Here is a 27641-nt window from a genome sequence, read left to right as displayed (position 1 = left end):
TGTAACCTGTCTCTGCCTCATTATAAGCTTCGGGCAGTCCAGTTAAACTTTAAGATCTTTTGAACAATAGAAAGCCAGAAAATGGCAAATAGTTCACCCTTTGCCAAGACTTTCTGCTCCTGGATCTCCTAGCAGTATGTAACAGCTCTCTCCAAATCTCAGGAACTGGGAGCAACTCCACACACCCACATAACTGCCCTTACCCATGCCCTCCAGGGGCAGTTGGATGAGGCAGGCCTTCCCAAGGTGACAGAAAATTGGCTGGTGCAACATTTCCTAAAGAAAGTTAGGAACCAGTCAGGAAGATATATCAGCTAACCAGTCTGGAAGATACAAAATTCTAGACTTTGCCTCAGTCCTAAAGGACAAAGAAGACTTCCTCTCTACAACTGGTAAACTCTTTTCCCAAATAGAACCAAATCCTGGACCTGCTCTTTCCTTATAAGTGAAATCTAAGATGCCTCCAGGGTTTACCTGGAGACCCTGCTCCTCCTCATTGATCTCTCATGCTACAGACTAAGGAGGGAATGAGAGCCAGGGCCATATGCTCTGGTTGCTGTGTTCCCAGAATTTCCTCAAAACATACTTACTGAGCACTCATGTGCTGCCAGTGGGACATGTTGAAATGGAACCGTCAGAGGCATTCATAGCTTTATCTGGAACACAATATTTCATGTTTATTTGTTTTAAAAGGTTGTTAAAATTACGGTTAAAGAACTGAATAGTTCTAGACAATCTGTGAAAGATAAATAACACAGGAAGAGCAAAGCTAGAAATATTCTTGTGTTGCATAAAATGTGCAAAATTTGATTGATAATATGCATTTAAGGGGTAAAATCATGAAGGACATTTTAGAATGACTTTTTTCTGCTTGAGTGGGCTTCAGAGCCGACAGAGCAAATTCACTAGTACCTCATAGATTCCCAAGAGAATTTGTGATATAATACCTATTATTATCATTCCCTTAACTCTGATGAGTCCACAGTCTAGGTTAGGTTAAATGATTTGCCAAATAAAAAATAAATAGTGAAACCTAAATCTGCCAAAAGCCAACTCCAGTATACCATGAAAATTCCTACCATACGATCCCCAATAACACTGAATAGTGATAGCATAGCAAAATGCTAACTTTAATCTCCTAAAGCAATGGTTCAGTTTCTGCACTGTAACAAATTGATAAATATATTTTAGCAGAGTATGCATTAACTTTCTAGTCCAGAGACAGATTTACAAGCAGATTCTCTTTCCTCTGAATAACTGTGACTGTATACAAAGTTAGACAATGTAAGTACAGAAAACACACCAGCTTTCATGTCACCTTCCAGCTCCTACGATCTAGTAGGGAAAAATGAGGAGGGATCACTACCGTGGAAGGAAACTGGGAATTACTGTCACTTGTCTTTCTGAGAGAAGTGTACTTATAGATGGTAGAAAAGGATGTAGAGTTCCTCTGGAATCTTATGTGTCCTAACAGATTGGGCCTTTTTCTCTTCGAGCAGGGGAGGAACAATGTTCTCATCAACAGGTGTCAACCAGGGATCCCTGGGTGGCACAGTGGTTTAGCGCCTGCCTTTGGCCCAGGGCGCGATCCTGGAGACCCGGGATCGAGTCCCACGTCCACGTCGGGCTCCCGGTGCATGGAGCCTGCTTCTCCCTCTGCCTGTGTCTCTGCCTCTCTCTCTCTCTGTGTGACTATCATAAAAAAAAAAAAAAAAAAAAAAAAACAAACAGGTGTCAGCCACATAGTATTAGCACACGGACCAGGTAAAGGTCCTGTTGGCATTTGATCCTCTCCAGGTATAGGGCCAGTTGGCTAGTGTTGACACCTATCAGGGGTTGCCAGGCATTCAACAGTGGAGCTGCCAACACACGAGTAATTCAACCATCCTTTAAGTATCCACAACTAACCATGTAAGTATGAAGAACTAACCTATGTGTATATCCAATTCATGTTTAAAATGGTGTCATAAGCAAATTGTATCAGTACATATTATATTTAAGTCCAATAGGTTTACCCAATTAAAGGACAGTCCCGTTAGCCAGGTCATAGTGTTATTTTTAATTGAGGGTCCTAGTCCCCAAAAGGCTTTTGTTTCAGAGAACTAATTTACATACTAAGTATACATAAATACATATCCAGCCTTAGGTTCTGCACTACAAGGGTTTCTCAGCTACTGCATAGTCACTACTTTTCTTTAACTCTTACCTTCCTTTCTTTCTCAGCTTCATCATTCCCTAGGTGCTTTCCTATTTGAGCGCTTCATCTCTAGAAGCATATTATTATTTTCACAACTCCAGATACCACATTTATGGTAAACTATTTCTAATTCTAATTTCAATTAAGTCTTTTTAAAAAATTCATACTCATGCTATTAATTGCCTTAGTTTTTTCAAAAGAAAAACTCATTGCACACATCCTATTTCATATGAGTTTCTCATTTCTGAGGGAACTTCTCTAAAACACTCACAACACACAGGTACAGGACCCCTGAAAGCCAGCAGGTTGAGAATAGATGAGGTAGGTTAACTTACTACCCCTCTGATTACTTCTAAAGCGACCATTGCTTCTACATTTGATACTACACTGAGCCTGCAGTAAGGAACAGATCACAGTGGGGGAAATGGAAATGGTTATATTTTGCTGGTGAGGCAGTTTTTCTACAGACTTAACAAAAGGGCCTAGAATCTACAGAAAAGATAGTCCCTAGGCTGATCAAACTATTCTTATATAGACCCACTATAGGAAATTGAGTGAGAAAAAGAAACTTTCCTAAGTTGTCTGTTCTAAAACCTCAAAAATAAATACTTTTTAAGTGCCTTAGGTTTCAGTTCCTTCTTTTCTTAGGTATAAACATAATGTAATGTATTCAAACTTTATTCTTTTTTTAAAATTAAAAAAAAATAATTTGTTCATTTTAATTCCAGTATAATTAACAGTGTTATAGTAGCTTCAGGGGTACAATATCATGATTCAACACTTCCATACAACACTCCGTGTTCATCATACAAGTGCACCCCTTAGTCCTCATTACCTGTTTAACTCATCTCCCCACCCACATCCCCTCTGCTAACCATTAATTTGTTTTCTGTAGTTAAGAGTCTATTTCTTGCTTTGCCTCTCTCTATTTTCCCCCATGATCATTTGTTTTGTTTCTTAAATTCCACATATGAGTGAAAACATGTGATATTTGTCTCTCTCTGACTGACTTATTTTACTTAGCATTAAACCTTCTAGATCCATTCATGTTGTTGCAAATGGCAAGGTTTCATTCTTTTTTACAATCAAGTAATATTCCATTACATATAGACTCACATTTTCTTTACCCATTCATCTTTTGATGGACATGTGGATTGCCTACATAGCTTAGCTGTAGTAAATAATGCTGCAATGAACACAGGGGTGCATATAGCTTTTCACATTAGTGTTTTGTATTCTTTGAGTAAACCCAGTAGTGGGATTGAGTAAACCCAGTAGTGGGATTATTAGATCATATGGTAATTCTATTTTTAATTTTTTGAGGAACCTCTATACTGTTTTCCATAGTGACTGCACCAGTTTACATGCTCACCAACAATGCACAAGGACTTCAATTTCCCCACATCCTCCCCAACACTTGTTCTTTCTTGTGTTTTTGATTTTAGTCATTCTAAATGGTATAAAGTGATATCTTATTATGGTTTGGATTTTCATTTCCCTGATTAGTGATGTTGAGCATCTTTTCATGTGTCTGTTGGACATCAGTATGCTTTCTTTAGAGAAATGTGTGTTCATGTCTTCTGCCCATTTTTTCATTGGATTATTTGTCTTTGGAGTATTGAGTTGTGTAAGTTCTTTATATATTTTGAATATTAACCCTTTATAGAATATGTCATTTGCAAATATCATCTCCTATTTAGTAGGTTGTCTTATTTCATCAATTGTTGCCTTTGCTGTGCAGAAACTTTTTATTTTGATATAGTCCCAATAGTTTATTTTTGTTTTTGTTTCTTTTGTCACAGGAGACATATCTGCAAAAATATTGCTATGGCCAACATCAGAGAAGTTACTACCTGTGCTCTGTTCTAGGACTTTTACGGTTTCAGGGCTCACATTTAGGTCTTTAATACCTTTTTACTTTATTTTTGTGTAGGGTGTAAGACAGTGGTTTAGTTTCATTCCTTTGTATGTTGTTATCCAGTTTTCCCAACACCTGTTGTTGAAGAGACTTTTTCCCTTTGTATATTTTTGCCTTTTTTGTCGAAGATTAGCTGACCATGTAATCATGCATTTATTTATAGGCTCTGTATTCTGCTTTGTTGATCTATATGTCTATTTTTGTGCCAAGACCATACAGTTTTGATGACTACAACTTTGTGGTATGTCTTGAAATCTGGGTTTGTGATAGTTTGTTCTATCACAATCAGTTTTGTTCTTCTTTTTCCACATTATTTTGGCTATTTGGTGCCTTTTGTGGTTCCATACAGATTTTAGAATTATTTGTTATAGGTCTGTTGGTATTTTGATAGGAATTGCATGGAATCTGTAGATATCTTTGGGTGGTATAGACATGTTAACAATATTTGTTTTTCTAATTAGTTCCTTATTTCATGGTCTATTTTATTCCATATGTTATCTTTTTACTTTTTTACATCTTGTTACTTAACTTCTTACAAATTTTTTTTTCTGTTTTTTCTATCAGTGGGTAACAATTGTTTATAAAATGAGAAGAGGAGACTAAATGCTTATGTAGTCTGTATTCTACAGATGTATAAAATACACCACTGTATAAAAATAGAAATCTATGTATGGTGCTCATATAATCCTAAGTAAATATTAAGAGATTTTGAAGAATTTTTTATCATACATATTCCTACATTGATCTAACATTTAATATTTCTCAAAGTCATTAAAATTTTTTTCCATTGCAAAAGTGAGGTAAGGCAGATGTTAAACTTAATTTAAAAAGGCAAAGGCAGAGACAGTGGTCAAACTTAAAGTCCTAAAATTAGTGATAGAAATAAAATAGCACTTGAGTTCCTGTCTCTTTACATCAATGTCCTTGTACAAATATTGAATAAAAAAACATACTGGTCATCTTAAATTACTAGAGGTCACAGTGCCCTTACAGATAGGGCTGACCAAAAGGTAAACTGGCAAATAGGAAAAAAGGTTCAGTTATTCTTTGGGGATCTTCCCAGGTCTGGTCACATCCCCAGATCTTTTATTAAGCCATTCCCTTTCTATTTTTTTTAAGATTTTATTTATTCATGAGAGACATAGAAAGAGGCGGAGACACAGGCAGAAGGAGAAGCAGGCTTCCCACAGGAAGCCTGATGTGGGATTCAATCCCAGGAACCCAGGATCATGACCTGAGCCAAAGGCAGACGCTCGACCACTGAGCCACCCAGGTGCCTCTCTCTTTCTGTTTTCTAAAGTGCAGTGGAAAGCCCTCATGTCTGTAGCCACTAACTTTGTTCCTTGGTCTGAAGGCTTTGTCCTATGCCAATCTCTGCTTCCTTCATGGTTTCTCCTTATCTCCATCAAGACAGTTCCAAACCCCCAGGCAAGGACTCTGCCCCATTCCCAAGCTCCCAGGCCTGAGGCATTGTGCATCAACCTGAAAAAAAACAGCTTATATTTGCTGACAGACCAATGATCCATCTTTCTTTCCCCAGTAACACTATGTGCTTTTTGGCGAGGGTTCATTTGGAGATAATGCCTCGCTTTTCAAATTCCCAAAGGGGAATTTTCAAGTAATATGATAAGGCAGCACCAAGGCAACACCAAGGCAGCCCAGTTTGCCCAATGTCAGGGCCAGATGATTCCCTTGCATCCTAGACTGCCTCACCCTCCTCAGACAGGTAGAGGGGACTTTGCCTTAATGTACATACCTACCAAGGTGCTAGGAACATGACCTTCTGGGAAGAGGATGCTCCCTCCCTCTCTGCCAGCATTTCCTGGTAAGGTTAAATCCTTTATAGGTTTTCCATTTGCCCCTCCAAACCCTCTTAATGTGAGTGTGGTAAATAATTGTGTACCACAACCCCACTTCCACAGAGTGCCACCTTACCTCTACATGCATCACCAATAGCAATCATATATATCTCAGAGCATTAAAAAGGGGGAAGGGACAGACTTAATGTGTCATTTTATTGGCACAGAAATCCTTTCTGTATTAATATGTGTTTTTCAATATACACTTATAGAAATTTAAAAAAACAAATATAGAAATTAAATGGGAAGCTAATTGAAGTCAGTTGTTATAAAAATATGGTTGGTGTGAGCATGGCAACATTTACCTCATGAGGTGAGGGGTTTTTATATGCCTGACTTATTTACCTGATCCCAGAACAGCAAATCCATAAGTTCCTAGTTTTAGACAACATCAATAAATGTAAATATGCAAATCTAAAGAGATGATTTATTCTGAAAATCTAATAGATTTAGCACATAGTTTACCTCTGTCGATTGATTCCAAAGCTACTAAATTTAATATACATTTTCATCTGTGTCAACTGATTGATCACTATTTTTTAAGAACAGGTGTACCAGGGAATATTACCAACCTATGATGCTGTTAGCCTATTGGACAAACACAGATCCTACTGCACAACGTTCATGAGGCACCTTTCTCTGAAACACAAAAGAGGCCAAGGTCAGCCTTGGACTAAATATGGTTGTTCATATATCCTTTATAAAAAAAATAAAAAATATATATTCTGTACTTTGTCCTAGCTTTTGTATATTAACAGTTCTAAAGGTTTAAAGTGGTTCTGAGCTCTACTCAGGAAACATAAGGAGTTCAGAAATAAAGAAAGACACTGTACATCCATCCACAGAGTGACAGGTCATCAGCTCTCTTTTCAAGTTCACCAGATATTCTAATCAATTAATTAAATCATTGGAAACCAGCACACCTATTGCAATTAACACTGCATTTTGCCATGTGCCATATACCATGCCACAACATTTGCCATTTACTCTTTGTTTTTAAACACAACTGTGCTGGCCTACAGAATCAAGAAGACCTGACTTCATGGCTCCACTAAGTCATTTATTGAATATAGAACCTGAAAAGGTCATTTAGCCTCTAAAATTCTTAGTTTATTTGTATGTAAAATCAACCTAATATAAAACTTACCTTATAGAGAGAGGATTAAATAGACTTATTACAGTGTCTGGACAAATACAAATGTTAATAATTATTACTAAATAGTTCAATTATCCTGACTCTACTCACTTTCTCCATAAGAGTGGGTATTTCGTCTTCCTTGGTGGTAGGCACTATAATCCTCTTCTTAGATTATTTGCAAAAGTGAACATTAACAGGTAAGCTCATATTATCCATAGATTTCAACTAGAATATTCTTCTTTCCTTTTTACCCAGCCCATTTTTTTTTGCTTGCATATTATGTTCTATAATTCTATCCTTTGGGGTTGAATTTTTCCATGCATGATCTCAGCCAAAGGTGATTTTTTTTATAATGTTGAATCAAATTCACTCTGTCTACTTTTGAATTAGAAGCAGATGAAAGTAACTTATTTTATTTTTCTGCCTGAAAGAAACATAGGGCTGTTTTTGTGCCCAGATAATTCACTAATAGCTGAAAGTATCCAAATATCTCATCTTCACTCAGGAAGTCTCCTGGCTAATTATGAAAATATTAATTAAGTTAGGGGCAATTGAAAAAAGTTACTTTTGAACCTGCTCAATGTGAGCTAGTATTAAGTTACTACTGTATTTGTGTGGAGTCAGGTTTCAGAAACATCTGGGAAAAGATTCCCATCAAATATAACTATGGCTTTATGATCTTCTTTCTCTAGGGAAAGAGATAGGTATTCTACTGTCAGTGAGCACACTTGATCTTTGGAAATTACTCAAAAGTTAAATTTGTCCAAAACAATTCAAAACTATGCCAACATTCTTTCATAATACATTGGTCTGTGTTCTGGAGATTGTCCATTTGCCCCTGTGGACCCACTTGTCCAATATTCCTACCTTGCTCTGTACCCAGGGAGGCTGACCATTCCGGACAGCATCCATGGATTCATTTGTCCTAGGGCTTTTAGTTGGTTTCAGCCAAAGTGCAGCATAAGTACAAGCTTAGAGGATGAGAAGAACATGAATTTGGGGATGTATTCCCTGTTCTATTTACGCTAGGTTGCTGTAGGCTGCTTGCATCCCTCTACCAAAGGCTCCTGTTCTGATCCTTTTCCATATAGTTATTCTATGTGGTCCTGGATAGTCATGCCCTCATCTCACTCCTGTTCCCCTTTTACGCCTTGGGGTATAATTTCCTGATGTTAATAGCTCAAGACACTGCACACCCCTTATTGGTTTCCTTAAACCTCACTCATGCTGTTAATTTAGTCTCTATATTAAACTTCTAAAATTATCCATTTTGACTGCGCCATAGGATACTTAGTGTTCAAAGCATTTAAGCCCATTCAGACTCTATTCCCTCTGCCTAGCATACCATTCCCTGCCTTACTTGCTTGCTTGAGAATACTCATTCATCCTTTGAGACATAGCATCAAAGACAGCTGTTCTATGAAGCCTTTCCCTCTAGTCCTCTAGACAGTGAGGCATGCCCTTCTCTAGGCTACAGTTTTGAGACAGGTAGCCTGGGTTCAATCCCTGGCTCTACCATACTGGTTGTATGATATGACACTCTTTGGGGCCTCAAATTTTTCATTTATAAAAAAGAAACAAATAATAATGTCTTCTTCATAGGATTGTTAACAAGAGTTAAATTAGTTAATACTTTTAATGTTCTCAAACACTACCTAGAACATTTGAATCAATAAACATTATTATTGCTGTGATTGTTATTATTACTCTGAATCTATATCATTAGGCTGTTCATGCTACTTATCTTGATCTCCCCGGCCTTGGCCTAGGACTAGTGCATTTCAGTTAAGTGTTTACTGAATCTTGGAAACAATGGGTCTTAGAGTGAACATTCTCTTCTCTGGGCGGCTTTTCATTTCCAAGGAGGGGGGACACTGAATGCTGCGTGTAGTTATAAAATTCCATTTCAACTTTCTTACGGAGTTGCATTTCAAAAGAAGTAAAGAACTTGGACATTGGAATTATATATACTTTGGATTCTCTGGGAAACCCTTTCAGGTTAAAAAGTTATAACAAATGAAATGACATGTAAAAAAAAAAAAAAGCTTCCAGAATTTCCAGTATATGATACTATGCTTTAGAAATGCACACAGGGTTGAAGAGAATCCAGGATATACAGCACTTCAAAGGAACCAACATAGGGTTGGTTGAGAGAATGCCTAAGACTGCTGGTTCTCCAGAAGCCAACCCTTTTTAGGAAAATGACTGGTACCCTATCCATTGTCTGAAATGAGAAAAATCTGAGAATCACGTCTACTCCTTAGAGGTTACTGCAGGTCACAAGCTGGTCTGCAACAGACAAAACCCATTCACAGGAAATTAATTTGCTGGACAATGTAACAAATTGATTATTGAAGTGAAAACTAAATGTTCAGGTAAGTGAACTATGCCCATAAATTGAAGCCAAATGAGATTCTCAAATCTACATTAGATCCTGTATTCCATTTCTGTGATATTTATATCCCCACACAGATTTTCTTAGGCCCTTTGTTTCATGTCTAGACACATCCACCAAAATAGCCCTGGTTGTCCAGAAATCAAGTCCAGCCCTTCCTATGAAAGCAAAATTTTAAAGTATGAAGAGAAAGAATGAATAGAAGTTAATTACATACTGTTTCCTACCATTCGTGAGGTGATTCACTAGGAACTTTATATGCATTATTACATTCATTAATTATAATCACATTAACAATAATCTTATGAAGTGGCTTAATATAACTTTCACTACACAAACGAAGAAACTGAGGCCCAAGGATAAGTAATTTGCTCTGGGCCACACAACTAATAAGCTCTACTTTATTTTTATCGCCACTTACATTATTTTTATCTGATCAGAAGTTTCCAACCACAGGCAACACCTTCCTTCCTACCCCCAAGGAACATTTGGAAATGTGTGAAGCATTTCTGTTTTACATACATTTGCCTGAGTTCTTATGGTTGTTAGTGTGTGGCCATGGATGCCACACACCCTGCAAAGTGTGGGAGAGCTCTGCACAGAAAAAAAAATTAATCTTCCTCAAGTGCTTACACATACTATTTGAAAAGGACAGTGATTCTATTCTAGAGGTAGATGATTTCTGTCTAACAAATAAACTATTAATTAAGAAATAGTTCATTTGTCTGAGTTTATTTTAATCAAATATATCTATCCCCATTGTTAAGAATATTTGAACCTAGACACAGTGATTGAGTATAATTACAGCTCAAAGTACAGATATTTGACCAACTAGACAGCCTGTGCTTACTGGTCTCAGATCAAACTCCAATTTTCATTGAATTGTTTTTAAACAACTGAAAACAAGAGGATCTCACAAAATCTTTAGTTAGTAGTCACTGCTAGAATTGTTCCAGTGAGCCTGGTGAGGCTGACAAGTTAATGTATTTCTGTTAACAAAACCATCATATTTTAATACAAATTATCAGTAAATAATCTTGTATAGAAACTACAATTTGAAGTTTCAGCAAATACACCACGACCTTCGTATCACAAAATGCTGCCTTCCAAAACCATCACTCTGAAGCTGACACATGCATTCCAGTAATGTGTCTCTATTATTTCAAATACATTTGCCATTCCTCTCTGCAAATGTTTCCAGAACCTAGGTACGTTCCTTTCAATACCTTCAAATGTGTACTCTGTGAGGAGTTGTCTGGAGTCAACTCTTAGTCCATAATATTCCATTTGATTGAATTAGACAAAAATACATCAGTCACATCTCATGACAGGATAGAGATGACAAGGTAGAAAAAAATCTGCAAAAAGATGAATGACCTTCTTGATAACAATATTCTTTGTTAAAATTTAAGTGTGACTATATTTCTCAAGCTGACAGCCCCATGTGCCTCAAAAAACTAAAACTGAGGACCCCATCTAAAGTGGAGCTCCAAAAATGTGGCAAACTTCATTAGAATGGATGCACAGGATAATGTTCATTTAAACATTTACCTTCTATTGTATCTCTACAGAAATTAATTTTATTATGTTACCTTCACACTTTGTATCTATTCACACAATTTGCTTTGTCACCTTATTTGCTTCTTATTTTGGGGTACACATTTTATTCCCTGAATAAATAGCCTTGAAGAACAAAGCAGTCCCCTCACTCAGATCAAGTGGAATGATGTGCATGTTGGAAGCAGCATCAACAACATGACAGACTAGAGAGGCAGAGCCATCGGGTTAAGCACTGCTGAAGACTCCAATCTAGAACAGGAAACTTGTAGGGACAGATGACTTCTCTTTTTTTTAGTTCATCAACCTGTCACACTGCTTGTATAAGCTTAGACTACCACACAATGAGGGGGCAAATGCCTCTTAAATGTAGCAAAGGAGCCAGACAAATGGAGCAGTGAACAAACACAGAATGGGCAGACAGGAAGCCTCTGTTCTGGGCTACTCTGCAAATTCCCAGTTGTGTAGCTTTGGGCAAATCCTTTGACATTTCTGAGCCTAAGCATCCTCAGTGTAAAATAAAGACTTTCAGCTTGTTAATACCCATCATTCTTTTCACTTACATGTTGTATTGTTTTAAAGAATCAGAAGGAAAATGATCTCCTATAAAAGATATAGAAGCTAGCAAATTCAGCAGCCTAACTGAAAGAATCTGTATTAGAGATGCCTACCAGCTTTAGGAGTCTAGATTCACAGCAGGAATTGATTTATTACATCACAACCCTTACAAATGGGGCCACTTCCTCGGCTCTTCTCATAAAGCATCTTATCCCTACTTCACTGTTCACCTTCCAATCAAACTTTAACATTTATTCCAACTGGAGTCAGAACTATTCTGAAATCAACCTAGTTACTCATTTCCTTCGAAGTTTTCACTTAAGGGGATTTCTTGACTTGTAGGAATAAGTCCCAGGATTTCCCAAACATGAAACCAGGCAGCCCTTCCTTTTGTCTAACATGGACGTCCTGCATCATGATTTTAAATCCTTTCCCTTTGGTTCCCTGACTCACTTTGAATAGAAACACATCAATGTTTTAGTCATTCTCTCAGACTTTATGATTCACTCTATAGATAAAGTGTCCTTGGGAGGAAACCAGAGGTCATTCTTGCTGTCAAAAAAAATCTTGGTCAATATTGAAATGAGAACTAATTTGATTTAATCTAAGTTGACAGGGGTAAAAAAAGCTCAGTACTGGAATAAATTCACCAATGATATCAGAATCAGGAGACTCCAACAACAAAAATACATCCCCAGTCTGAGGGCAGTTCTAAAGTATTTGGTAACCAGAGAGCACCAAGTAACAGATATAAGAATTCTATGTGGTTGTTTTCTATTTATGACTACAGAGAGTACCATTTCTTCAAATGCTACATTTTATAATCAATTACTGTTCTGGTGAAAAACACTTTTCTGTTTTGGGATTAACAAAAGTGCACTTAAAGGATCTAACAATAAAAAAAAACAACAAATTATCACATCAGTTTATAAATAATTCTATAGAGTTTATTTTATGTGGTCCTTTTTTAGAACAAAGGCAACATCCTTGCACTCCATCGTGGGTGGTTTATTATATTGTTGGCTTGGTTCCCATACTGTAAGTAAGGAAATGCTATTTAATGATAATTGACATTGTTATGGCAAATGTTTTGATTAGTATCATAATCAAGAATCTTGGTTACACAATTATCATTATTATTCCCGTTTCATCTTGATAACAAGATGGGTCACTTAGCGATCCCAGAGACCTTTGGACTTAACCATTGATTGCCTGGTGGTAAAATCAGAATTGTGAAAGTATGTGTTAGAACTTAGGCAACATGGTGATAGAGGGACCAACTTATCCCAGTTTGCCTTTGCAGTTTTATCACTGAAATTTTCACATCCTAGGAAATCTGTCACGCTCAGGCAAACTGGGACAGCAGCTCACCGTATGTGGTGGAGTTGGGACTAGGCTGTAGGACTCAGAAAACCTGGATCTGATCGGATTCTGTTGCCCACAACCTGATGGCATCTATCTGACCTTCAGTTTCCCATCTTTTATAATTTCATGTCTTTAAAAACATATTTCTATAGTAAAACACTTGTATCCTGAAAACTACAAAGTTATACACAAATATTAGATCTTTTCACTTTTATCTTATAAACCAGCAGCCTGAACAGATATGCCCATCTTCCTGAGAGCCGTGGACTGCACAGTTTCTGTTTAACATCTATTGATAATAGATCCTTTGGTTCATTGAGGTGATGCTTGGGGTGAGGTTTTGTTTTCACAGTTGTTAAGCTTACTTAATGCCCACAGAAAAGTTATTTTCTCTAATTAAATTTGAGCAGTTGCGTGGATCGTGGAGAAGAGTACTGAGTTAAGTTCCATCTCTATCATGTATTAGCAGCGTGGCTTGGGATGAATCATCTTTCTTAGTTTCCTGTCCTCATTTGAAAAACAGACAATAATTCCTGCAAAACATATCTCAGAGGGTTGTTTTGATCATGAAAGAGTGTATGTAAAAATGTAAAATACAGTGATATAAAAATAGGATGGAGGGATGCCTGGGTGGCTCAGCGGTTGAGTGTCTGCCTTTGGCTTAGGGTGTGATCCTGTGGTCCTGGGATTGAGTCTCACATCAGGCTCTCTGCATGGAGCCTGCTTCTCCCTCTGCCTATGACTCTAACTCTCTCTGTGTCTCTCATGAAAAAATAAATAAAATTTTTTAAAAATAGGATGGAAAATGAATATTATTATTTATTTTACTATTTTTAAAATCATAGATATCAATCCCAGGATACATACTAGGAATCTGTCCTTCAACCAGAATATCATGACATTCAAATGTTCTAAGGAGGAATTATGAACTTATACAAACAAAGAATGATAAATCTGGAAAGAATCTTAGACACTATCTGGTCCAACTCTTGAAGTATAGGCATGACACTCTGATGCCCTGAAATTCAAAGTGAATGCAATCCATTTCCAGCTAATTAGAGGAGTAGTCACACTTGAACTCCAATCTCTTGACTCTGATTCAAATCTCTTTTATTACACCTCTTGGTTTCTCCTCCCAAAGCTTTAAAAGTCGATGTCAATTTTGTACCTGTGGCTATTTATTTTACACATTTTTATTTCATTCTCCCAGAAATATTAATACCTCTCAGTCTAAGAATCCATCAAGATGGTTGTGAAATAATTTATATACAAAAGGATTGGATATAAATCTTTAATTATTTGGTCAATAAGCAGTCTGTAATATAGAAAGAATCAAGTGTAAGGCTAGGATGGTCAGCATCTAGCCAGCCTTTCCATGTCCATATCCATGACTTACTACACTTTTTTCAAGTAAGACTCTAGGGTGGAGGAAGATAGAGGGAGGAATTGGGAAATGAGAAATAGATACAGGCTAAGCTGGATGCATAAGCATGAGAAACAAAGCAAATTATCTCTTGTGTACATATTTGAAATCTCACTCAGTCTGACTTGCCATAGAAGATGAAAAAGTACTCAAGAGAAACTGCATGGAGTTAGAAATAGAGTCTGCAGGAAGTTATGTTGAGGAGCTGGAGGAGAAAAGGAATGCCAGAACTCTGGGTAAACCTCTAGGGCAAAGTGCTCAGCAGATTGGAGCTAAATCAGCAGAGGAAGGGATTTCCATACTCGAACGGAGTAGAAAGCCTATAAAATATAAACACTGAGTCTTATCCTCAATTAGTAGGTACAAGGGGGTTGCTCTATGAATCTGCATTTCAGCGGTTGATTCATGGTTACGAGGTCCATGATCTATACTTTGAGCACCATGCTCTGGGTATTCTTTTAGTGTTTCCTTCACCCCAGCACCTCCAACCTCCTTCCATGCCTCAATAACACCTTTCACAAAGCCAAGACTCTAGACATGCTTTATTTGGAATCTAAAAGGGGAAAGGACAACTGGATGCTTCTCTGAAGATAGGATGAAGCCCAAACTCGGATCTCTATCTGGATGATCCAAACATGGTAGTCATCACATAAATGCTCACAGTATCCCAGGCACTATGCTAAAGGCCTTACACACAATCTATCTAGCTGAGCCTTATGATAACACTATAAGGGGTACAGCAGCAGCATTAGCTTCAGTTTATTTCAAAGGAAACCTGGTTTTTAAAAGGTAAAGCAATTTGCCCAAGGTTACACATCTATGAAGCAACAGAAATATGAGTCAAACCCAGCTCTCTTTGACTTCAAACTCCATGTTCTTAATCCCTGTATTTATTGCTTTTCACCTGTTATTTTTTAGGCAAGCCTTCCTCTCCCTTTAAAACTCAAATTCAGGTTTCACAGATTCCTGTCTCTCAGGAGCAATCTCTCCCCCAACTCTGTTGCCATCCATAACATTTTACATAACTCAATTGTGTTTGCATTATACTCACCAGTTTATACTCTGGTCTCTCCGGCTCAATTTGAGAGCTCCCAGGAAGACAGGAGCTACATTTTATTCTGCTTTGCATCTCCTTGCCTAGCCGCCAGTATCAACACCATAAGTAACGGCTGAATTGAGCATTTAGATAATGCTATCTTTTTAAGGCAAAGTTTCTATGAAGTATTGTTGTTATTGTTGTTTTCAATGCCAAGCTGGCTTTGAAGATTATAAAGCTACAATTTGAAAGTGATGGAAATTAAGAGAGGATAATGATTAGAGGCATCTCCCCCCCACCACCATCCCATGAGAGCAAATTTAGAGGAACATTCTTGAAGTTTGAAAGGAAGTTCTTAACTGCAAATGAAGTAACATGTGGAATTTATTATGCCCATTATTTATATGAGCTGAAAGTAAAAATAGGAGCAGGAAGGGCTTAGATAAATTCAAAGATGAGAGCTGCATAACAAATTGTTAATAGCAAATTAGACTGGTTCAGGGCACATCCAGAATTTTTTCATGAAGGAAAACTGTCCTCTTCCTCCTCAAAGGTCCTTTAGTTCCAATATTGAGAGCTGAATGAGGAGTTAATAGGAATTAGTCAGATTTAATTGGCTGCTTCCATCTACACACACACACACACACACACACACACACACACTTTACTTTTTTACTTGTATTTTGATCCCCTCATATGTTGAGCAAGAATTGGGCACTAGGGCTAAGACACTAAATCAAGCTGCTCCTAGTTCACAATTGACACTCCGTAAATATTATAGAACAATAAGCTAGAGGACATAAAATGTGGTTACTTTTCCAGTGGACCACAGAGGACATTTCCAAAAACATAGTAGGACTCACATGATTTGACACCAGTGCTATAAATCACTAGAGTGGTTTGTTCAAAACTTCTTGATCAAACTAAGGCATCCAGGATGACTAAAAAAGAAAACACTGGGGCACCTGGGCGGCTCAGTGGTTGAGCATCTGCCTTTGGCTCAGGTTGTGATCCCAGGGTCCTGGGATGGAGTCCCACATCGGGCTCCATGCAAGGAGCCTGCTTCTCCCTCTGCCTGTGTCTCTGCCTCTCTCTCTGTGTCTGTCATGAAGAAATAAATAAAATCTTTAAAAAATAAGAATAAAATAATAATAAAGAAAACACGGATCATAGTAATCAAGTTCAATTTACCGATATTACAGGATCATTCCCTAAGAATTTCCTAGTATCGACATGATTGGGCATAGGTCACTAAGAAGACTGTAAGTCTTGAAGGTCTAACAAAAGTATTTTGAGTGTCCCTTTTCCCTCCCATCTGAGTCTCTATGAACCCTTCCACCAAAGGTACACCATTTTATTTCAGAAAGAAGTAGGGACATAGCACACTCTCCCTGGATGGTCCTTCCTGGTTACTTTGTTATTGACTACGGAACAAATTATCCTTAATAAAACACTTATTTATTAGACTTCCATATATGTACTTAGTATTAGCTATTTCATCGAGAGAGGCTCTTGTGTTATGTATCATATCCATTTCTCCCAAAATCTTATTATTGCATGTAATTTTACTTCCCTCCAGAACTAGCAGTAAAGCTGGTTAAGTTGCAATTACCAATACAACTGCAATATAAAATTAGATGTGTATTTCCACAGGCCCTTCTCATTTTGCCCAACTCTCTGTGGGCATGGATAGCACAAAGTTAAAATGCTTAAGATCAAGGTAATCAGATCATCACTAACTAAGTAAAATGTAGTTGCCTATACAAGGTAATTCTGCTCCACCTGTGAAGAATGAAGAACCTGTAAGCAGTGCTACTGCCTGCTGTCCCTGTTGAGTTATTAGCAGCAAAAGAAAGAACCCTTGCCCTTGGCACATAAGCTATCACACTTGAAATAGATTTTTCCAAAAGTGCAATCTGATCATCTTGCTGAATGTCTGTAAACTCAGAATTATCGTTGGAGTTCCAAGGTGGACTGAGATTTCTAGAAATAAAAGGCCCATGAGAATGGGGACATGTACATGCATGCACACGCACACACATACACACACACTCCTTAGGGATTTTCAGTGTGACCAGAGAAAGGGGCAGGCTGTCTGCTTTCATCAGTGATGGGTTATCAAGTATTTACAGAGCCTTTAAGATGTAACTTATGCTGTCCTGGGCATTGTGGGAGGAGAGGAATAGTAGAAAAATGGATAGCACCATTCCTAACCCAAAAAGGTACACAGAATTTGTAAGAGAGGCAAGGCAAGGCACAATTACTAAATAAGATGACTTGTAACAAATGCTGGTATGAGTCATATCCATACAAATTCAATTCAGCAAAACTTTATTGCATCTCCTAAAGTCAAGGCCAAGGCCCCCTGTCAGCTGTCTCAGGAGATAAAAGGAGCAAGGTTCGATTATATTGTAAAGAAGGGAAGGAAGATTCGGGAAATCATATCATTTGGGGCCTGAGACAAAGCCTTCTGCTCAGCACCTCAGCCCGCTAACTGATGGAATGGGTATAACAGTTTCCCAGGCAAATAGCAGCACCTCCGTTTTGCAGATGAAGAACCTGAGATTCAGAGTACCTGATCCAGTATCTTCCATGCAGCTAGAGCCAGGATTCTATCCAGGGAGTCCCATGTAGAGCTGCTCCTCACGCTAGACTACCACTGAACTTGCAAGTCAGGCCAGAGGTGACCAAAGGCTGGCCCAGAGATGGTCTGCGATACCCCATCACCGGTTACTTGGCAAAATGGAAAACACAAAGCCAATATTGTGAGTTTTCCATAAATATACATGGATTAAGTTGAAGGGACTGTGTATATAGATGAAGTTTTCTCCTTTCTCCTTTTTGTGCTATTAAACATCCATTTAGAACATGATACTGCCAGCGGATGGCAGCTGTTGTTACTTTCCAAACTCCTTTTGTTCTAGAAAAGTAAACTCAAAACTGGAACTCTGTGTCAGTTCCTGCTGCACTGTTTTGAATTTTTCTTTTGCACGGTGTTTGAAACCTAAAATCTGGGAAGTACTCATTGAACAGACAATTTTGGGGTCAGTCTGTGCACACAGTTTGATGATATGAAAAATGCTACCAATTTTCAGCAGATTTTTAAAAGGACGAACAAAATTCTGGAAGCTCTATACCATTTCTTTTTTTAGTTTATGCCATTTCCCTGGCTTTAGCCCTATACTCTTTTCTGACTCTCTTCCCTCCACATTTTTTTAAGCAAATTGCTCAAACCACAGGAAAATACCCCATTTTGTTACTCCCTAGAACCTACTCCCCTTTACACATCTTACATGATGTGAGGAATGAAAGTCACTTAAGTGAAAATAAGACAAAACTGTTGGTGAAGCACACCAACGGGAAAGGGCTGTTCCTCCAAGTGAGTTTATTTTTTCTACTTTAATGGATAAACACAGCCCCCTCCACTTCAGTTTGCCTTCCTGATGATATAAGGCAGCATGGTGGCCTCCTGCCTCAATGTCCACAGTTCGTTCTGTCCTCACTTCTCCCAAAACATGTATCAGGCGGGATAGAGAAAGGAAGCTTCATATATCAACAATGGGGAAGAAAGGAATCTCATGTTAGTGGCATTCGCCAGGTGGGTCTGGCTAATAACAAAAACAGGACAGTGACAGGAATGGTGGTAGTGAGCTGCAGATGAGAAAAGTTTATTGCTCAGCCAGAGAGGCAAGGACCTGGACTTTTCTGATGTTGTGTCTTTTACGCCAATGGCATGTTTCCCTCTCCCAAACTCAAAACTTTGGATAGATCCCTAACAAGGACAAAGAGTTACTTGCGGTTATGTGTCATCTTGGTAATGGCAGTGAAGTTGCAGAACTGGTATTCCCGGGTCCCAGCCCTCCTGAACTTGAGGCAACACCAGGACAATTCAATCCAACATTTGCCAGGCACCTCAGACGTGCAGCCCCAGTGAGGCAGAGGCTCGGAGCTAGTTAAGGGGAAAGATCTTGCTTATTTGCCTTTGTATTCCCCACTTCTAACATGGTTCTGGTGCCTAGTAGGCTCACAGGAACTTCTAGATAGTAGATAGATAGATGATCGATCGATCGATAGATAGATGATAGATACAATAGGTTTTCAATAAATACGCATGAAATAAAGAACTGAATGTACTGTCTTAACCTAGTGCATTATTTGAAGGTTAAGATTATCAATCATGGGTGGAGGATGGGGTAACTGGGTGAAGGGCATGAGGGAGGGCTAGGATGTGATGAGCACTGGGTGTTATATCCAACTGATGATATATGCAACTCATGATGTACTGTATGTTGGTAAACTGAATTTAAATTAAAAATAAACATACTTTTGAATATGCAAAAAAGAATGAATCAATCGAAGTGTTCCTTTCTTTAGGAAAAGTTTTAATAGTGTCATGACTATTCAAGGTTCATTGTAGTCTATATGTCTGTCTCTGTCATCGCTCTCTCTCCGTCTCTTATCTGTGTAGGTACATCTGTATCTACCTACCTACCTACTTATGTGTCTCCAGGTCTTTCTCTCTCTCTCTCTCACTCCCTTCTTTTCTTCCCTCCTGTCTTTCTTTTTTGCTGACCTTTTCAGTGGCTTGAAAGAGTCATAACAGAGGAGTTTCAGGGGGAAAAAATAAATTCTTAGTGAAGGATAAGACCAATTCCTATATCCTGGCTTCACTTTTTTGCTCTTTCCATTTCTTTTCCAGCACCCAGCCCCAGCCCCCCTTAGTCCTCTGGCAGTAGAGCCATGGCCTCATAAGCACTGGGAATGCTCTGTGGTCCCAGTCATTTATTCTGTTCCTGAGATTCTCTGGGAAACCACCAGGAACAGAACACAAGGAAGGTGCTAGGGTTTACTCTGGAGGGCTTGAGAAATTGTCCGGCATAAAAGGAAAACTCTAGGCAAAAATCACCCATGTCTTTTACTAAATGAGGCTTGTCATCACGTTCAAAGGACAAAGAGAGCCCTGTTTCATTTGCCATAGTTTCTTCAATTTGTTTCTTTTTTTCCTTACATGCCGCTTTCTAGGTTGGCCAGGGTTGTTGAAGGAAAGAGAAGGTGCCACAGTTCAGCAACCTCTAATGTGAAAGTGAATGATTTTCGATTTTCCCTCGGTACGTGACACTCCTTACTGACTCCCGGGAGCACACCCTGTCATAGCCTGCTCACGCTTCCCACACCAGCCTCCCACTGACCTGTGACATCCATAAGCCGCAGAAGGCGAGCCTCATAACCTGCAGCCTCACGGTGCATAGGGCAGGCACCGCGGCCTCCTGCCAGCACCGGGCCGGAGCCAGGACCTCGCTCCCGGGTCCTGCCCGTACTGCACAGCGCGGCAGATAGACACCTGCCCTGGCTTTACCACTTGCTCCTGCCTCCCTGGGATACACATTCTACCAGGAATAGCTCCTTTCTCGTAGCCTCATCTCCACTCTCTCTGCAGGACCTGTCACCCCCAAAGAAGCCCCACACCTGGCTCACAGTGTGAGCAGAGCTTCCCTGGAACATCTGCCTGCTTTTGCCCATCTCTTAAGCCCTCGATCCAACACCACCACTTCCATGAAGATGTGTTCGAATTGCAACAGTTGTAAATTCTCTCTCCCCATATCCTAAAGTGTTTTTTTGCTGTGAGCATCTGACAAATAAGCACTCAAACTGAATTCTGTCATTTGTAAAACAGGGCACATAATAATTACCAGTTATGAGGAAAAAATAAAATAACACATGAACACCTGGCATAGAGTGGGCAATCAATAAATCTTATTTTCATGTATTAGTATATTGCAAATTTTATTTTCATTATAGTTATATATATGTGTGTGTGTATATATATACAGCTTGTATATATATGTGTGTATATATACATATGTGTGTGTGTGTGTATATATATATATATATATAGCTCGTCTACAATACAACATTAGCTCCCAGAGTGAAAATACCATCTTATTTATCTTTATAAATTGTTTAGCATAGTTCTTTTCATACAGCTTCTTTAAAATATCTATATTGAATGAATAAATTAGCTCTCTGCCTCAGTTTTTTCATCTGTAAAATGGGAATAGAAATAGTTTAGTTATTCCAAAGCATTACTATCAGAATAAGTTAAAATGCTACATGTAAAAACCTACTGAAAACTAAAAAGACCAAATGCTAGGCAAATATGAATTATTATTTGGTATATTTCTATAGTATATGGACACAAGTGAAACAACATTGCCCAATTTATCCAGTAGAGGGCAATGACACACACATGGATGATATTCAGATTCTTTGTAGGACTCCACAACCATAAATTAAAAAGTGAGAAACACTTTGGTATCACGCAAACGAAATAAAGTGCTTTTTCTGTACTTAGCTGCTTCTTTCATCTCTTTTACTGCTTTGTCTATACAATTTATATGTGTAGAAAGGACCTTCGACTCCATTGGGTATTTCCAGTGTGGTTCAGTGACCCAGTGTTGCTCTATTCAAACTTCCACTTGCCCATTTGTCCAGGGTGAGGAATGATCCTGGTCTAGCCAATGGGAAAAGAATGCTGTTTTCACTGGTTTTATTACCACGATCATGCATAAACGCATTTCCACAGGGCCAATGAGGGCTTGGTCCTAATCTGGAAAGCAGCCTGGAAGGGTTTCCACGCTGGGGGAGGGAACAGAGAAGGACTTGGACAAACAATGCTGACTATTGTTTCCTCAGCCTGCTTTGGCTCCCCCTCGTCTGCTCCATTAAGACACTGAACCCATTGACATTTTCTTAGGACAGGCTAAGTCTCCCGGAGATAAGGGAATGGCAGAGGGTGGTGGAGTGTGAGTGCAGGCACTAGAGTGTACACACCGCACGTGCTTCTATCCTCCACTCCGTTCTGAACTTCCTAACTGTCAAACAGAAAGATGGTTTGAAGATATATAGTATTTGTGGTATTCGCCCTTGAGGGATTCAACTATTGATAGGAGGCAGTAAGATATACCTTAGATTAACACAATCTGAATGTGAGTAGTCCTCTGTGTCAGGCACTGGGGTAGGGAAGGGCAGATGCTACAAAGACCAGAAGAGAGTTAGTTTATAGTCAGACCAGAGAGTAGAGGACCCATGTGAAAGCAACCAAAAATAAATAGATGCAAATGTGGTAATAATAAAAGTAACTACAGACAGTTATTTATAATGCTTATTTTCAAAGATATAAATTTGTTCTAACATTTGTTATATTATGGAATGATTTGAGCATTATGTGAATTTTCCATCTGATTATGTGCACGACACCTGCAGGAAACACTAAGTGAATGGAGAAAACTGCACCCAGATGAACTGAGCAGTGTAGGAATATCCAAAACGTACATGTATACACATGCGACTGTGCGCACACACACCTACCGAAACACCGCATCCTCTCCCTCAGCTCACTGTGTGGGTTCTGGGCCCCATGCACCATCTCTGATATTACAATGCTCCCTCAGCTTGCAACTCACTTTCTTCCATCAAGTTACAAACTGAACCCTTCTTTTTTCTAACGATTATTTTAGAGGGTGTGAAGGGGCAGAGGGAGAGAATATCCAAGCAGACATCTCTGCTGAGTACAAAGCCCAACATGGGGCTTGAGCCTACGACCCATAAGATCAGGACTTGAGCCAAAACCAAAAGTCAGATGCTCAACTGATTGAGCCACCCAAGTACCTCAAGCTAAATAAACCCTTCTGACCCTTACTTCTACCAACAAATTTTGGGTCTCACTCAAGACCAAGTGTGATATTTATTGCAGTATTTATGTATCTCTTAATCATTTTACATGTGTAGAATTGCTCTGCTATTTTCATTCAGTCTCTTTTTTGTCGTTTTTGTATTGATGTGTCACTTTAAGTTTGTATGTTGTGTCCCTAATCCCATTTTCCCTGTAAATCCTATGGCTTTCTTTGCTTGATTTTGTCCAGCACAGTGATTTTTAGGGGAATATATATAGCATTATTGAATAACTGACTCAATAGCAAGCTGTTGAGTGCATAAAGCAAGGAGCTCCTGGGGAAGAAGAGAAGAGGCCCAGGAATGGCCTTCCACAGAGACTAACATGGAAAATCACAGCAATATGGAAGAACACGAGTATCTCTTTCTTCCATTCTTTTCAACTTGCTTCATTAGAAGACCAACAACAAACAAACAAACAAACAAGATTAAATGGTTGTAAAAATTCACTTAATACAGCAGAGCAAATACATGAAAAATAACTTTTCAACATTAATCAGAGAGAAGACAAAGTACGTGTTGGTGTTAGGTAAGCTTACATGAGGCATGCCTTAAGTTCCATATAAAGCTATTCCAGAGCCAACCACATATTTGTCTCAGAGCCTCCTAGCCATCAATGCCCGGCTTTCTACTGGTCTGAGGTGATCCAGAGAGGATTTTGCGAAGCCTATGGTGCAATGTACAATATGGTAGCCACTAACCACATGCAACTATGACATGTGAAATGCAGTTAGTTCAAATGGCTAAGTGTAAGATAGACACTAAATTTCAAGGACCAGCTTACACACAAAAAAATAAATATCTCATTAATAGTTTTATAATTATTATACATTGAAATAATATTTTGTAATAGATCAAATACATTACTAAGATTTATTTTACTTGTTCCTTTTTGTTTTGTTTTCAACACAGCTACTAGAAAAGTTTAAATTACATGTGTGCCTCACATCTGTGGCTCCCACATTTCTTTCAGACATCCTCGATCCAGAATATATAGGCTACATATGATTATAGATGATCATCCATAACAACCGATTTTCTGAATAGTAGTGAGTTCAAACAATGCTTCTTGACAAATGTCTGTAGTGAGGATTTATATGTGGTTGCTGAGAGAAAGAGCCAGTTGTTTTAGCAATCAGCTAAAATGAGGGCAGCATTAATGTGCTTTTAGGAAAAGCAAGAAGCCTCATTCATTCACGAACCAAATAAAAGATTATACCACCTTTCTGGAAATGAGACCCAGGAAAAAACAAAGATTAATCCTCAGGAGATGGAGTATAGGGTGTGTGTATTCAAACACTTGCCCAAGTCTGCGTGTGTTTGTGTGTATGTGTGTGTGCGTACATGCCCATGTATGTTTCCTTCTATGTGACCCATGTGTATTCTTGTATGTGCATCTCTGTGTGAATACCTACCTGTGTGTATGTGTGTGCATACACGTGTCCTTATGTGTGCCTGTGTGCACACTTGTGTGCGTGAGCTTTTATATGTATCTGTCTGTCTTATATGTGGCCATGTGTGTCTTATAAGTTTGCCTGTGTGCATATGTATATCCTTCTGTACATGTGTGAGCACACAGTGTGTTTCCTTGTGTGAGGTGTGTGCCTATGTGCATGTGCCTGTGTGTGTGCATATAACTTATATGTGGTATAGATTTTTTAAAAATTGGGTGGGAGGGAGAAGTAAATATAGAAAGATATACTCAGGGTCCAGAGGAAAAGATCAGATTTGGAACTCATCCTATGGATACTGACAAATTTCAAACCAGAAAATGCTAGGGAAATATTTTTTTTTTGATAGCTCATATTGGCTATAGTAATAAACCAACAACTGGTCAGGAACACTTCTAATGAGGGAAGGGACATCTATAATTTTTAATAACTTCTTAAAAGTTAGATAACATGATGTTTAAAGGTGATATTCTTATACTTTATAGAATGCATATCCTTTTGCCTTAGGTATCTAAAACCCTGAAATGAAAGCTAGAACTATCCATTAGCATGTCAGTCCCACAGGAGGGTGGATTAATACATCATGCACTTAATCATTAAGTTTGGGTAGCCTCATTTTTTTTTCCCCTCCTTATCTGCAAAAGCATTTCATAAGCTTTGTTGTGTCATCTTGTGAGAAGGGCCTTAGGGTTCTCCTTCTTCTTTGACTGAAAAACAAACAAGACCCTCATGTGGTCATAAGCCTTGTCCTCCGCTTGCTAGAGTCAGAGCTAAAAACCGAACTCAGAGCTCAGAGCAGAGATAATGATTCAGAAATCTACCTACTTCTCTGCCCTAAATACATGTATGGACAGGAGGGATGAAGGGTTTCAGAGAATGGGAGGGATTTCCTGCCTCCTCTCCACTGCCACTCAATCACTTTTACCTCTGGCCAACTCCCTTCTTAATCCTCTTAATCTGGCCCATTTACACAAACACAAAGGGATGATGTCACCATACTTGTAGTTAGGGTATCTGTGCCTTTCAGCAAGGTTAACATCAAAGGATATACTTTTCATACCCATAGTCTTGAAAAGTGACTAATTTTAACTGCTCAGGTGCTTCCATATTAATGGGCTCTCCTACATCAGTAGGAGAAAGAAAAATCTTGATGGAGCCCCAGTAAATCTCAGGAATTCTGATCAATCTTCTAATTGTCATGTCCTTGCCTGGTTCTACATTGGAATGTTACCCAGGGCTTACAGAATATGAGTGACAAAAAGATCCAGTCTTCACAGACTTAAGTGAAATCATTTAAGTGTTAAACATGCCATTGACTATTTTAACTGTTAGATGAAAATAATCAGTCTAAACCATCTGACAAAAATACACATGGAATATCGCATGGGACCCAGTAGAGTAAGCCCTAGACTGAAGAAGGTAGATGATGTTAGGCTGTGAGGCACTGGACCTCATGACATATACAAGCACATGACATATACAAGCACAGAGAGAGAGGTCCCACGCTGGATGAATCGCCAGACATGGATCTTCAAACTCATGGATCCCCCGATTTTAAAATGTCTGTAGTGGACAGCGAGTGGTGGACATGTTGAGTGAGAGACACCACGAGGGGCTGTCAAAGGGTTTTAAGTGACTTCATCAATTTCATTTTGTTTATTTACTTTTACTCCAGTAGCTGTGGTTGGTGGAATACCAGTGGGGGTGAAGTAGGAAGGTGTTAAGATATTCTAGACAGATGGCAGTCAAGAGTTTTCAAATCAATAGAGGTGATTATGGTGAAGAAGAGAGAGAGAAAAAAAAAAAAGTTGGAGCTCAGGCATGTAGGAGAGAAGACAGAAAGAGACAAGGTGACTCCAGAGTTTGCTAGCTGAGATGGCCGGCTATATGGTAGGGCTACCTGAAATGGAAAATATAGGGGGAGAACCAGAGTCCACAGGATGAGGAAGAGTTCTGTTTTGAATATTTTACATTTGTAGTGGTTTGGAACACCAGCAGGAGACATGTCCAGGAAGCCATGGGGTGTATGGTTCTGAAGCACGAGACACAGTTTAAAGCACATATACAGATTAATGAGTTATCAGCCAACTGAAATAGAAGAAATGATGAATATGGATGAGATTAATCCACAGAGCAGATCGATTAAGAAGAGCCATGACTGAGCTCCAGTCCAACTCTGGGAATCTCTACATTCCAGGCATTAGTGGAACAAAAAAGGAGCCCATGAAAGAGACAAAAGGGAAAAACAGAAACAGAAAGGAAGAACAGTTAGAGAAGAATCAGGAAAGCGCAGTGTCATGGAAGCCAGTGGAGTAGAAGGACCACAGAGGACCTGGAAAGGGCTCTAAAGTTGATGCTTCTGTGCTGAGTGCTGAGTGCCAAAGAGGAATTACTCCGGGGAGAAGATGGGGCAGGGCATACCTGAAGGGAAGGTCAACTTTGTGAGCTGCCAACACTCCATGGATGCTCACTACCACAAGTCCACAGATTCCTCTCTCAACAGCATCATGCATAGCATGATGTTTTGTGCTAAGCAAAGACTTAAATGTGTTTTGAAGTGAAATGACTTCCATAACAAAACAAAACAAATTAAGTGACCAAAGTGTGCTAGTCAACAGAAAACCAAAATCATCACATGCATCATATCGTTTAAACCTCACAGCAGCCCATGTCTCAGACAGGCTTTAACATAAAGAATTTGAGGTTGGGGGCCCGTGGGTGGCTCAGCCTTTGGTTCAGGTGATAATCCTGGGATCCTGAGATCCTGGGATCAAGTCCTGCATCAGGCTCCCCACAGGAAGCCTTCTTCTCCCTCTGCCTATGTCTCTGCCTCTCTCCCTGTGTCTCTCATGAATAAATAAATAAAATCTTAAAAAAAAAAGAAGAAAGAAAGAAGAAAGAAAGAAAGAAAGAAAGAAAGAAAGAAAGAAAGAAAGAAAGAAAGAAAGAAAGAAAAAGAAAGAACAAACTTGAGGTTGATAACTTGCCTGGGGTCATACTGGGAGCACACGGC

The 27641-nt window shown here is 38.9% G+C and overlaps 2 long non-coding RNA genes across 14 annotated transcripts in view; one reads left to right on the top strand and one right to left on the bottom strand.

Moving 5' to 3' along the window:
* LOC112641730 (uncharacterized) overlaps positions 1-27641 on the bottom strand; it is a 126623-nt gene that overhangs the window by 88834 nt on the left and 10148 nt on the right. For 10 of the 13 annotated variants that reach the window (XR_004804310.2, XR_004804312.2, XR_004804307.2 and 7 more), the window contains 2 exons: positions 6547-6613; positions 591-656 (listed from right to left, as the gene is read on the bottom strand). The exons of 1 other annotated variant lie outside the window; for it this stretch is intronic. This is a non-coding gene — a long non-coding RNA (uncharacterized LOC112641730). The remainder of the gene's footprint in view (positions 1-590; positions 657-6546; positions 6614-27641) is intronic. 2 more of the 13 variants (XR_004804311.2, XR_004804309.2) reach the window with 2 other exon arrangements.
* LOC112641731 (uncharacterized) lies at positions 4926-6704 on the top strand. The gene is made up of 2 exons (XR_003124808.3): positions 4926-5940; positions 6524-6704. It is a non-coding gene; the product is annotated as an uncharacterized LOC112641731 (long non-coding RNA).

The sequence above is a fragment of the Canis lupus genome, chromosome 12, assembly GCF_003254725.2.
Source record: "Canis lupus dingo isolate Sandy chromosome 12, ASM325472v2, whole genome shotgun sequence".
In the NCBI taxonomy this organism is placed as follows: Eukaryota; Metazoa; Chordata; class Mammalia; order Carnivora; family Canidae; genus Canis; species Canis lupus.
The sequence above is the reverse complement of the archived record's forward strand: the minus strand, read 5'-3'. Positions and strand labels throughout refer to the sequence as shown.